Here is an 11,812-nt window from a genome sequence, read left to right as displayed (position 1 = left end):
CTGCTCGGGAGGCTGAGGCATGAGAATCACTTGAACCCGAGAGGCGGAGGTTGCAGTGAGCTGAGATCGTGTCACTGCACTCCGGCCTGGGTGACAAGAGTGAAACTGTGTCGAAAAACCCAAAAAAACGCACAGAAAGTAAGTAATAGGAAAAGGCACCCATTTCCAGGAGCCCTGACCCTTATCCGAGGTGGTGAGGTTGTCACTTCTGGGGCGGGAGGGGAGTTTCAGGCATATCCAGCCAGAGCAGCTGGAAGAGGAAGTTTCACAAGTCCCAGGGATGGTGCTGGCCCTCAGGGAGGGGAGAGTGGCTCATTAATTTGGTAGGACCCACAGCAAACCACAGTGTTTAGCTGCAATAAAAAAGGGGGGCAGTGGGGTTCCTGGGTTTTTTATTTTTTTCCATCTTGAAACTGGCACATTTCTGATATGATTGGGGGAATTTCCACCAACCAAATGAAAGACAAGTGAGTCTTAGCGTTAACTGTAGGGAAAGAGGTAGCGTTTTGCCACCTTCACTATTTATGAAACACTGTCACCAGTACCAAGGTGACAATATTTTCCTCCCTCTCAAACAAGCCAGGCTCTGCCATCCTCCAGTGGGCAGGGCCCTGCCTCGTCTCATTCATCCTGGGGCACCGATTCTAGACCATATTCTGCAACAGCTTTGCTGGGAAACATGCGTATCCCCTGGGGAGTAGCTGAAGCCACCCTCCTGAATGAAAGAGCTTTTTTTTTCTTTTCTTTTGAGATGGAGCCTCACTCTGTTGCCCAAGCTGGAGTGCAGTGGTGCAATCTCAGCTCACTGCAACCTCTACCTTCCGGGTTCAAGCGATTCTCCTGCCTCTGCCTCCTGAGTAGCTGGGATTACACGTGGTCGCCACCACACCCAGCTAATTTTTATTAATTTAATTTATGTATTTTAGCAGAAACAGGGTTTCTCCATGTTCACTAGGATGGTCTTGAACTCCTCCTGACCTCAAGCGATCTGCCTGCCTTGGCTTCCCAAAGTGCTGGGATTACAGGCGGGAGCCACCGCGCCCAGCCTGAAAGAGCTTTCCAAAGGTCCCACATTAAGGAAACATTTGCTGGGGCCCCAAACCCCACCAGCCGGGCAACACCGGCAGCGGGCCTCAGGGAAGGAGCGAACTGCTCTCTACCCAGAAACGGTTTTGAAAATAAGAAAAGCCAAGGGGGAATTGCTCCATCCGTTGTACTTTCACTTCTCCCTTTCACTGTGCAATTGAAGAAAAACAAGGTCAAGCAGGCACTGACCTCTCACCATTCCCACTCCCACCCACGAATTTCCTCAGACACCCTTGTGTGAAAGCGAACTGGCTATGGCGGCTGGCCTCCAGCGATTGGTGGCCTGTCTATCCTGTAAGTACCCCAAGGGCCAATGCCCTTCCAGTCTGCCTGCCCTGTCCTTAGCATAGCCCCTGGCCCCCCGCCGCCCCCCCCCCCCCCCCGTGGGATCTCAGGAAACCCTTGCTAAACTCAGTACTAGAGAAGAAACTGAGCCCACAGCTTAGTGCAAAGACCTGGCGTTGTGGACTGAGGCTGCAGAAACAGAAACGCAGCTTATCCTGCTAGATGGGGACATCGGCATGGTCGGGAGTACCTCTGGGGCACGTGCCCTATCTAGAAACATCTAAGTGAGCAGTGTGGCCTGTTTCTGATCATGGGCTGAGGGGCAGGGGAAGTGGGGCTCAGAAGGAGGCCAGCTTAGTTGTCTCTAGAGCAGGCAAGTGGGTTGCTGTGTGTTAGATTTTTCAGAGATAGGCTCCTGCTCTGTCACCGAGGCTGGGGGCAGTGGCACTATCATAGCTCACTGCAACCCTGAAATCCTGGTTTCAAGTGATCCTCCCATCTGGGCCTCCCAAAGCGCTGGGATGAACGGTCTGAGCAACCACTCTCAGCCACAGTTGGGTTTAAGAGCACTCCTCCAGCACACCAGAGTCTCTTCCAACACTCTGTGAAAGTACTCAAAGAGGACCAAGCCCAGGATGCCTCGGCAGGCCTCTCACCTGCCAAGGTGGCTGGAATCCTAACACCAAGAAATCAAACTCCAGCGGGCCATGGAAATGCTAAGGGGTTGGCAATTCTGCTCTAGAACGAGCCAAAGAAAAAGCTCTATTTATATCTCCTTGCATTTGGTCGCAGCCTCATCAACCGAAAAAACTTTCCTCCCCACTCAACACATCAATCAAATTGGGGAGGGGGTGTGAATGGCAGCAGAGGGTGTTACAGGGGAGTCTCCAGGGGTTTCTTAGAGGTTGCTCTTTGAAAGGTCGTCTCCCCCACGCCAAGAGAATTACTAGGACATTCTCCTTCCCCCCGCAAGCAACAGCACCCCCAGATGATTAAATGCGCTGGCGTCGGAAAGCGCTGGGATCTGGTGGAGCTACTTGTAAACTGTGTGGGTTGGTGAGTTATTTAACTTTTCTGAGCCTTCGTTTCCTTAACTGCAAAATGAAGACAACGCCACTCAGCACCTACGGTTGTCCAACTGAAACCGCAAAGGTAAGAACGATCCGTTCTTTGGGGGAGAAACGTCCCTATGGTACCATTCAATTGACAAGAACACCAAGCACCGTCAGGCACCCACTCTCCTGGAAGAGAGCAGGGGGTTAGCCCTCGGTTTCAAAGTTCCTAAGGAGCAGTAAACCACCTCCTCCGAGAGCTCTGAGAAAGGAAAATGAGCCACTCCCACTCCAGCCCAGGGCACATCCGCCTCACATCCACGCGTGGTTGTGCCCAGCATCTCAGAGGTGAGACTTCTCAAGAGCCCGGGGGAAGAAACCTCCCTTAATGGGGTTCAAGATCCACAGGTCCCTCCTTTCAGGAAACACCTGCACCAAGTGAAGGCTGCCCGATCAGCCCCAGGCTCCATCCGCGAACTGGGTAGACCCTAAGGGTGACACGCGAGGAACCCGCACCTCGGCCGCTCCAGGGCGCCCCCAGCTCGCGACCCCGGAAACCTCACCCCTACCTGCTCCACCCTCGCCCCACCCAGAGCGCATTTCGGCGGGATCTCCCAGCGACCCTTACCCGGTTCTCTGGAACCCTGCTCCCCGCCCCGCAGTGCCCCATCCTGGTGCCCAAGAAAAGTCATCCTAGTTCCCCTCTTCTTGATCTCAAAGGAGGAGGTGCAGATGAGGAAGTCTAAATAGAAACAGGAAACTAGATTTTTTTTTTTTTTTTAAAGCCTCATTCAGGCTGAATTACCGGTAAGAGTATTAAAAAAAAAAAAAAAAAAAAAAAAAAAAAAGTCCGGAAATGCAAAGCTGAGGGCGGTTTTGCCGGCTTAACCTCTGCTCGGCCGCAGATCCGGGGCTGATCTCGCCGGCAGCGCGGGACGGGGAGGCGGGGCGCGGGTCCAGGCGCCGGGAGGGAGCCCCGGAAACTTCCACCCGGCCCTGCTCCAGCCCCTCTCCCCGCTTGCCCAGGCTGGGAAGGGCGCACGGGACCCCGGCGCCGGCGAGCTGTGCGCGGCCCTGTCTCCGCGCCAGGGCACTCGGGCGACACCGCCAGTGGGAGCGCAGCCCGGACCCCGTCAGTGGGAGCGTAGGAGGGCCCTGGTCCTCTTGCCAGCGCTCGGACGGGCGCTCGCGGTGAGCGCCTCTAGTCTCCTGGAGCCTCGGCCGGTGCACCGGAGGCCGCACCGCCGCCGGGAACGCAGCCGGGACCCCGCCGCCGGGCCGGGCGGACCAGGCGCGCAGTGCAGGCACCGGGGAGCTGCGTGCGCCCCTCTCGGCGGGCCCACGGGGGACGGCCCCGGGCCTCCAGGGCAGTCCCGGCTCAGGTCCCAGAGGCCCGGACCCCGGGGCGCTCAGGGTCCGGCTCGCTAGACGCGGGAGGGCGCCCAGGGCCAGGGCGCACGGGCTGTGGGTGCCGGAGAGACGCCCGCCAGCCCGCCCCGCGGCCCGGAGCGCAGCCCTGGCTCCCGAAGCCCCTGGCCCCGGTCCTCTTCCCACCTCCCCTGACGCAGCCAGCGGCGTCCCTTACCCGCTTACCAGTCCCGGCGCAGCTGACAGGGCTGGGCGGCTCGGCTCGCGGCCGCTCGGAGCGAAGGCGCTGGGCGCGAGTGAGCCTCGAGGGAGGGAGGCGGGGCGCGGCGGGGCGGCCGCGGCGGGGCGGCCCCTCCTGCCACCAGCCCGCACCCTCCACTTCCCACTTTGTTTCCTTTTCTCTTGCAACAGGAAAACAACAGGTCCCCCAGCGCCTGCCTTCCACCCTCCGCCCACACCCCCAGCTCGCCTGCCGCTGGAGGGGCCTCATCCCAGGTGCCCTTGGAAGCTGCACCGTGCCCGGCTTCAAAACAAGTGTTCTTTTTATGCAAAGGAAAACAACCAAATAAAGGTCCTAAGCTCTCCACCTGCACACAGCAAAGAATTTCAACAGCAGCGAGAGAAAGGCCGAGAGCTGGAGAGGGAGAGGGGCTAACTGCAGCCCTAGGCACCCAGGGGCCCCAAGCGCCACTGCGAGGTGTATGGCTGTGGGAGACCAGCAGGTGCCACCCCAAAATATACTTCTTCGGCGTTTTTTGAGGGGATTATTCTTAGAAACTGCAGGCACAGGAGTAGCTCTGAAAAGCTGTCCTTTTGTAAAATTATTTTTATCTGCAAAGAAAATCTCCAGGCCCGGCGCTGTGGCTCACTCCTGAAATCCAAGCGCTTTGGGAGGCCGAGATGGAAGGATCGCTTGAGCCCAGAAATTCGGGCCAGCTGAGCAGCGTAGGGAGACCCTGTCTCTACAGAAAAATTTTTTAATTAGCCAGTCGTGGTGGTGCACGCCTTGTAGTCCCAACTAATCGGGAGGCCGAGGTGGGAAGAGAGCTTAAGTCAGGGAGATGGAGACTGCAGGGATCCATGATCGCGCCACCGCACTCCAGCCTGGGAAGCAAAGTGAGACCCTGTCTCAAAAACAGAAAGGAAAAGGGAAATCCCCATTGGTAAAGTATTAACATCAGGCCGAAGGCTGCTCAGAGCTAACTTTTCTTAGCTGAGAAATTTTCCCCGCATTAGAAGACAAGCAAGGCTCATCCACCATTCTCTCTCCCACCTCACTCTCCTTTAACTTTTGTATCACCTTCCCAGGAGCCCAAGCCTCTATACCTTTTTTTCTTTTCTTTTTTTTTTTCAAGACAGAGTCTTGCTCTGTTGTCCAGGCTGGAGTGCAGTGGCCCAATCTTGGCTCACTGCAACTCCCTGTCCCAGGTTCAAGAAATTCTTCTGCCTCAGCCTCCCAAGTAGCTGGTGTGTACCTGTAATCCCAGGTATCTGCCTGATAAATAAAATTTGCAGGAGGTCATTGATTTGGACAAGTATCCTGTACTGGGTCCAACAGACCAAACCAATATGGAGTCATTCATGCTAAATGAAGCTAATTAACTTAAGAATATATTCAAGTAGCAAATAGGTGAGTTTTGGTCAGTTACAGCAGCTGAGCTTTAATAGATCTTAGGTGGCCAACTAATTCAAACAAGGCAAACACTGTAACCAATTAAGCTCTATACCTTACTTCTGTTTAGTATCCATAAACACTATGCTACTGGCTGGAGTCCTTTAAACCTGTCCTGGTTCTGAGGGACTCCCAATGTTAGACCCATTAATAGGCCAGGCAGCGGTGGCTCACACCTGGAATTCCAACACTTTGGGAGGCTGAAGTTAGAGGATCAAGACCAGTCTGAGCAACATAGTGAGATCTCATCTTTACAAAGAAATACAAAATTAGCCAGGCATGGTGGCATGCGCCGGTAGTTTTAGCTACTTGGGAGACTGAGGAAGGAGGAGGATTGCTTGAGCCCAGAAATTCAAGGTTGCAATGAGCTGTGATCTCACCTCTGCAATTCAGTCTGGGTGACAAAGTGAGACCCTGTCTCTAAAAAAAATAGTAATAGTAAGTAGAATCATGAATAAAAGTCAGTTAAGATCTGTAAACTAGATTTGTTGTAATCTTAACTTTTAAGATTATTATTGTTATTATTTTGAGACAGGGTCTCACTTTGTCACCCACCTCCATCTGCCCACCTCAACCTCCCAAAGTGCTGGGATTACAGGTGTGAGCCACCTTGCCCGGCCATAACAATGAATTTTCAAGAAGTGACAAGACAAGAAAAAGCAGTTTTAGGCTTCCCGGGGTCGGAAACTTTAGGAAGGTAAATATATGGGAGGAAATGAATGGAGAAGGTTGGTTTATAGACACTTCTGGTGCCTCTGAGCTGGTAAGCATTGTCTCCAGTAAAGTAGAATTTATGTCCTGTATTTAGGTATGCAAAAAGTCAAGACTGGGCCGGGCATGGTGGCTCTACTAAAAATACAAAATTAGCCAGGTGTGGTGGCGTACACCTGTAGTCCCAGCTACTTGGGAGGCTGAGGCAAGAGAATTGCTTGGACCAGGGAGGTAGAGGTTGCAGTGAGCTGAGATCATGCCACTGCCCTCCAGCCTGGCAACAGAGCAAGACTGAGTCTCAAAAAAAAAAAAAAAAAAAGAAAGAAAAGAAAATTCTTTATTCTTTGTTGAAGGTGCTGGATAAGCCAGAGTTCTGAGCCACTGCTTCAGGTCACTTTTCATTGAGGTTTCTTCCTCGCTATGTGCACTGCATGTGTTAATAAACTTGCTTGGTTTTCATGTAAATCTGCCTTTTGTAAAGTGGTATGTCCTAACTACGAACTTAAGGGGGCCGAGGAGAAGTTATACTTTCTCTCTGATACCCACAGTAGCCCAACAAGGTAAATCTTATCATCCCCAATTTACAGATGAGAAAACCGAGGCTCAGGAGGGCTGAGTCCTTTTTCAGGACCACACCATCTATAAATGTTTATAATAATTTCTTCCCGATCCTTGCTACTTTCATCATGCTGTGGGTCTCCTTAGTCCTCAGTCCGAACGAGTTTCAATTTCAGCCAGGCAAGGTGGCTCATGCGTGTAATCCCAGCACGTTGCGAGGCCAAGGTGGGTGGATCACCTGAGGCCAAGAGTTCCAGGACAGCCTGGCCAACATGGCAAAACCCCGTCTCTCCTAAAATAACAATAATAATAATATGGCCAGACATGTGGCTCACACCTATAATCCCAGCACTTTGGGAGGCTGAGGTGGGTGGATCACAAGGTCAGGAGTTTGAGACCAGCCTGGCCAAGATGGTGACACCCCATCTCTACTAAAAATACAAAAATTAGCCAGGCATGGTGGCACATGCCCAGCTTCTCAGGAGGCTGAGGCAGGAGAATTGCTTGAACCTGGGAGGCAGAGGTTGCAGTGAGCCGAGATTGCACCACTGCACTCCAGCTGGACGACAGCGCAAGACTCTGTCTCAAAGAAAAACAAAACCAAAACCAAACCAAAACAAAAATTAGCCAGGCCTGGTGATGGGCACCTGTAATCCCATCAGGTGGGAGGCTGAGGCAGGAGAATTCCCTTAGTGAGCTGAGATCATGCCATTATACTCCAGCCTGGGCAACAAGAGCAAAACTCCTCCGTCTCAAAGAAAAAAAAAAAAGAAGTTTCACTTTCCTGAAAACCTAGTACACCTCCTTTTTGAGACTGTGGCCCTCGGGACTTATCACGTCCCTCTCTTTTGCTTGGGGCACCGGGAAGCTTAAGATAAATTTAACATTCAAGCTGGGCAAGCGGTGTCTCACACCTATAATCCCAGCACTTTGGGAGGCCAAAGTGGACAGATCATGAGGTCAGGAGTTTGAGACCAGCCTGGCCAACATGATGAAATCCCATCTCTACTGAAAAATCAAAATTAGCCAGCCATGGTGGCAGGCGCCTGTAGTCCTAGCTCCTGAGGCAGGAGAATCGCTTGAACCCAGGAGATGGAGGTTGCAGTGAGCCAGGATCTCACCACTACACTGCAGCCTGGGTGACAGAGTGAGACTCCATCTCAAGAAATAAATAAATGTAACATTCAAGAACAGCCATCATCTTTCCTCCAGTTCCTGATACAATCGCCCGCTGCCTTCCTCTGCAGTTTCTGAGCTCTGCCACTTTATTTTTAACTGTCATCGTGTGTGTCTTGGAAGAAGCTACCTCAAGTTCCCTTTGTCAAGAAAATGAAATCATGGCAGCGGAGAAAGGACAGCAATCCTAGAAGAAAAATGTCCCCTCAGCTGCAGGAAAGTCAACCAACATGCAATGATCACATCAGCTCTGGAGCCTTGGCTCCTTTCTAGGGAAATCAGTGCTGATTGGGAAACACCTTGGCCCCACTTGATGGAAAGGAGAGGAGTCGTTAGTGCAGGCGTCCCCAAACTACGGCCCGGCCCGCGGACCGCATGCGGCCCCCTGAGGCCATTTATCCGGCCCCCCCGCCGCACTTCGGGAAGGGGCACCTCTTTCATTGGTGGTCAGTGAGAGGAGCACAGTATGTGGCGGCCCTCCAACGGTCTGAGGGACAGTGAACCGGCCCCCTGTGTAAAAAGTTTGGGGGACGCCTGCCTTAGTCATTAATGGGTGGGGCTGGTCATTGGAGACCAGGCTTGGGCAGGCAGAGGCCGACTGCAGGCCCTTCTGAAGAGCTTCCCAGGCCTCCAGGCCTATTCTTTTTCTTTTTTTTTTGAGATGGAGTCTTGTTCTGTCACCCAGGCTGGAGTGCAATGGCGCAACCGTGGCTCACTGCCACCTCCGCCTCCTGGGTTCAAGCGATTCTCTTGCTTCAGCCTCCTGAGTAGCTGGGATTACAGACATCCACCACCCAGCTGGAAATGGCAAGACCATTTTTAAATTTGTATTTATTTATTTATTTATTTTTGAGACGGAATTTCACTCCTGTTGCCCAGGCTGGAGTGCAGTGGCGCGATCTCGGCTCACCGCAACCTCTCCCTGAGGTTCAAGTGATTCTCCTGCCTCAGCCTCCCGAGTAGCTGGAATTACAGGCATGTGCCACCACGCCTGACGAGTCTTGTATTTTTAGTGGAGACGGGTTTCTCCCTGTTGGTCAGGCTGGTCCCAAACTCCTAACCTCAGGTGATCCGCCTGCCTCGGTCTCCCAAAGTGCTGGGATTACAGGCATGAGCCGCTGTACCTGGCCATAATTTTTGTATTTTTAGTTGAGATGGGGTTTTGCCATGTTGGCAGTCTAGGCGAGAACTCCTGACCTCAGGTGATCCTCCTGCCTCGGTCTCCCAAAGTGCTGGGATTACAGGCGTGAGCCACCGTGCCGGCCCAGGCCTTCTTTCCCGTAACCCTCTCATGCAGAACGTCCCTGCAGGACTTCCCCTCCAAAAGCCAAGCAACTCACAGCTTCGCACAAACGCTGCAAACATTTTTGCTCTGCTCAACCCGGGTGGCTTCACCACTACCACCCACGCATGTCCGCAAGAAGAGTTAGCTCAGGGCAGCACTCTGAGCACCCAGGCGGTGGGGGATGCAGGTGTGAAGAGCCCACTTCTTCAGCCGCTGCACAAAGGACTCCAGACATCTGCCTCCATGCCCCCTCCTGGCAGGAAGCCCACTTTGCTGGGCATGGGTCTTTTCCTCCCAGCAAGGCAGAAACTACCAGCTCGAGTTCTTACCCTTTTGCTTTGGCCAGAAACAGTGTGGTGAAAGTGCTGGCATTATTGGGGTTAAGAGACAGGGTTTTACCATGTTGACCAGGCTGCTCTGGAACTCCTGACCTCCAGTGATCCACCCGTCTTGGCCTCCCAAAGTGCTGGATGACTAGGGGTTAAGAGCACCTTCCTTGGAACCAAACTGCCTGGCCTGCCACTGCGGAGCTGTGTGACCTCAGGCAACTTAACCTCTCTGTGCTTCTGCCTCCTCTTCTGTAGCCTGGGGATGCTCATAATGGTGCCCAACTCTCAGAACTGTTGTCAGGACGAAATGAATTCATACATGTAAAATGCTTATAACTGCGTGACATGGAGGGCACCCTCAGAAAACAAGTTTCTGAGCTGTCCTTCTAGTTATATTCTAGAACAGCATCTTTGGACTTTGCAGGATTGGCTATTTCTGCTCTAAAAGAATATTTTTTTAATCCTTCCTTCCTTCCTTCCTTTCTCTCTCTCTCTCACTTTCTTTCTTTGAATGACGTCTCGCTCTGTCACCCAGGCTGGAGTGCAGTGGCACGATCTCGGCTCACTGCAACCTCCACCACCCAGGTTCAAGCAATTCTCCTGCCTCAACCTCCCAAGTCTCTGGGATTACAGATATGCACCACCACACCCGGCTAATTGTTTGTATTTTTAGTAGAGGCAGGGTTTTACCATGTGACCAGGCTGGTCACAAACTCCTGACCTTGTGATCCACCTGCCTTGGCCTCCTAAAGTGCTGGGATTACAGGCATGAGCCGCCACGCCTGGCCTTTCCTTCTCTCTCTCTCTCTCTCTCTTCTTTCTGTCTTTCTTCTTTCTTCTTTCCCTTCTTTCCCTCCCTCCTTCCTTCCCTCCTTCTTTCTTTCTTTCTTTCTTTCCTTCCTTCTTTCTCTTTCTTTTTCCTTTAAGATAGGATCTTGTTGCCCAGGCTGGAGTGCACTGATGTGACCATGGCTTACTGCAGCCTCGACCTATCAGCTCCAGCAATCCTCCTCCCACCACAGCCTCCCAAGTAGCTGGGACTGCAGGCGTGTGCCACCACAGCCAGCTATTTTTTTTTTTTTTTAATTTTTGGAGATGAGGTCTTGCTATGTTGGCCAGGCTGGTCTCGAACTCCTGGGCTCGAGTGATCCACCTTCCTCGGCCTCCCAATGTGCTGGGATGACAGGCGTGAGCCACTGCACCTGGCCAAGAGCATTTTTCAATAGCAGCAACAGCAGGTTGTGATGTGCTAGTGTGCTGGAGAACCATTCAGTGGGTCAAGTGTAAAAAACAGAACGGAGCCTGGGCGCAATGGCTCATGTCTGTCATCCCAGCACTTTGAGAGGCCAGGGTGAGTGGATCACCTGAGGTCAGGAGTTTGAGACCAGCCTGGCCAACATGGTGAAACCCTGTCTTTATTAGAAATACAAAAATCAGCTGGGCGCGGTGGTGGATGCCTATAGTCCCAGCTACTCAGGAGGCCGAGGAACCAGAATCGCTTGAACCTGGGATGTGCAGGTTGCAGTGAGCCAAGATTGTGCCACTGCACTCCAGCCAGGGCAACAGACTGAGACGGCGTTTCAAAATATAAATTAATTTAATTTAAAAATAGAACAGAAAGACGATGTCAGGCTGCATTCCCTGCAGTAAGGGCGGGTGACCCTCCGCCAGGCTTTGGTTCCGTTCCTATGTGTGAGTGTGTGTGAGATGTCAGGTGTGTTTCTTCCTGTAGATTCCAGTCAACACAACTAGAAAGCTGTTGCCCTGGATCACGTAAGGATGATGGCAAGGAAAGCGCAGAGCAGATGGTTAGAGAACAAGGCCAAGGTCATATTCCACTCCTTGTAAGTCTGACTTGCAAGGACCCAGGCTCCAAGGAGCGTGGAGAGATGGCCAGACGGGAATACCTGGGGTAAAGGAGTCAGGAGTCTCTGGCCTTGCAGCCTGCATCCCCAGGTTGTGACCGATGGGCTGCAGAATGACGCAGAGGGTCGGGGGCTGTGGGGTTTGCAGGTGGAGGGGATGGTGCCCCTTGCACTTGATTGCGGGCCAGATCACACAGCTCAGAGGCAGCCAGGTGCTCCAGGACTCCAGGGCAGGAATGAGCTGGTGAAGATTGTGTTTCTGGGTCCAGCTAGATGGGGGCTCCACAGAAATTCTTTTTTTTTTTTTTTTTTTTTTGAGACGGTGTTTCGCTGTTGTTACCCAGGCTGGAGTGCAATGGCACAATCTTGGCTCACCGCAATCTCTGCCTCCTGGGTTCAAGCAATTCTCCTGCCTCAGCCTCCCG

At 52.7% G+C, this 11,812-nt stretch overlaps 1 protein-coding gene and 1 pseudogene across 11 annotated transcripts in view; one reads left to right on the top strand and one right to left on the bottom strand.

The window, feature by feature from the left end:
- PIK3CD (phosphatidylinositol-4,5-bisphosphate 3-kinase catalytic subunit delta) overlaps positions 1 to 11,812 on the bottom strand; it is a 108,433-nt gene that overhangs the window by 72,531 nt on the left and 24,090 nt on the right. For 5 of the 11 annotated variants that reach the window (XM_074380029.1, XM_074380040.1, XM_074380038.1 and 2 more), the window contains exon 1: positions 4,017 to 4,081. The exons of 2 other annotated variants lie outside the window; for them this stretch is intronic. The gene's annotated coding sequence lies outside the window, so the exon portion shown is untranslated. Of the gene's footprint in view, positions 1 to 3,051; positions 3,411 to 4,008; positions 4,089 to 11,812 lie in introns of those variants that run through there. 4 more of the 11 variants (XM_074380034.1, XM_074380036.1, XM_074380031.1 and 1 more) reach the window with 3 other exon arrangements.
- LOC101053734 (putative uncharacterized protein PIK3CD-AS1) lies at positions 1,223 to 3,173 on the top strand (annotated as a pseudogene).

This window comes from Saimiri boliviensis, chromosome 11 (genome assembly GCF_048565385.1).
Source record: "Saimiri boliviensis isolate mSaiBol1 chromosome 11, mSaiBol1.pri, whole genome shotgun sequence".
NCBI classification, from domain to species: domain Eukaryota; kingdom Metazoa; phylum Chordata; class Mammalia; order Primates; family Cebidae; genus Saimiri; species Saimiri boliviensis.
Note: the sequence above shows the minus strand (reverse complement) of the source record. Positions and strands in the feature narration are given on the sequence as shown.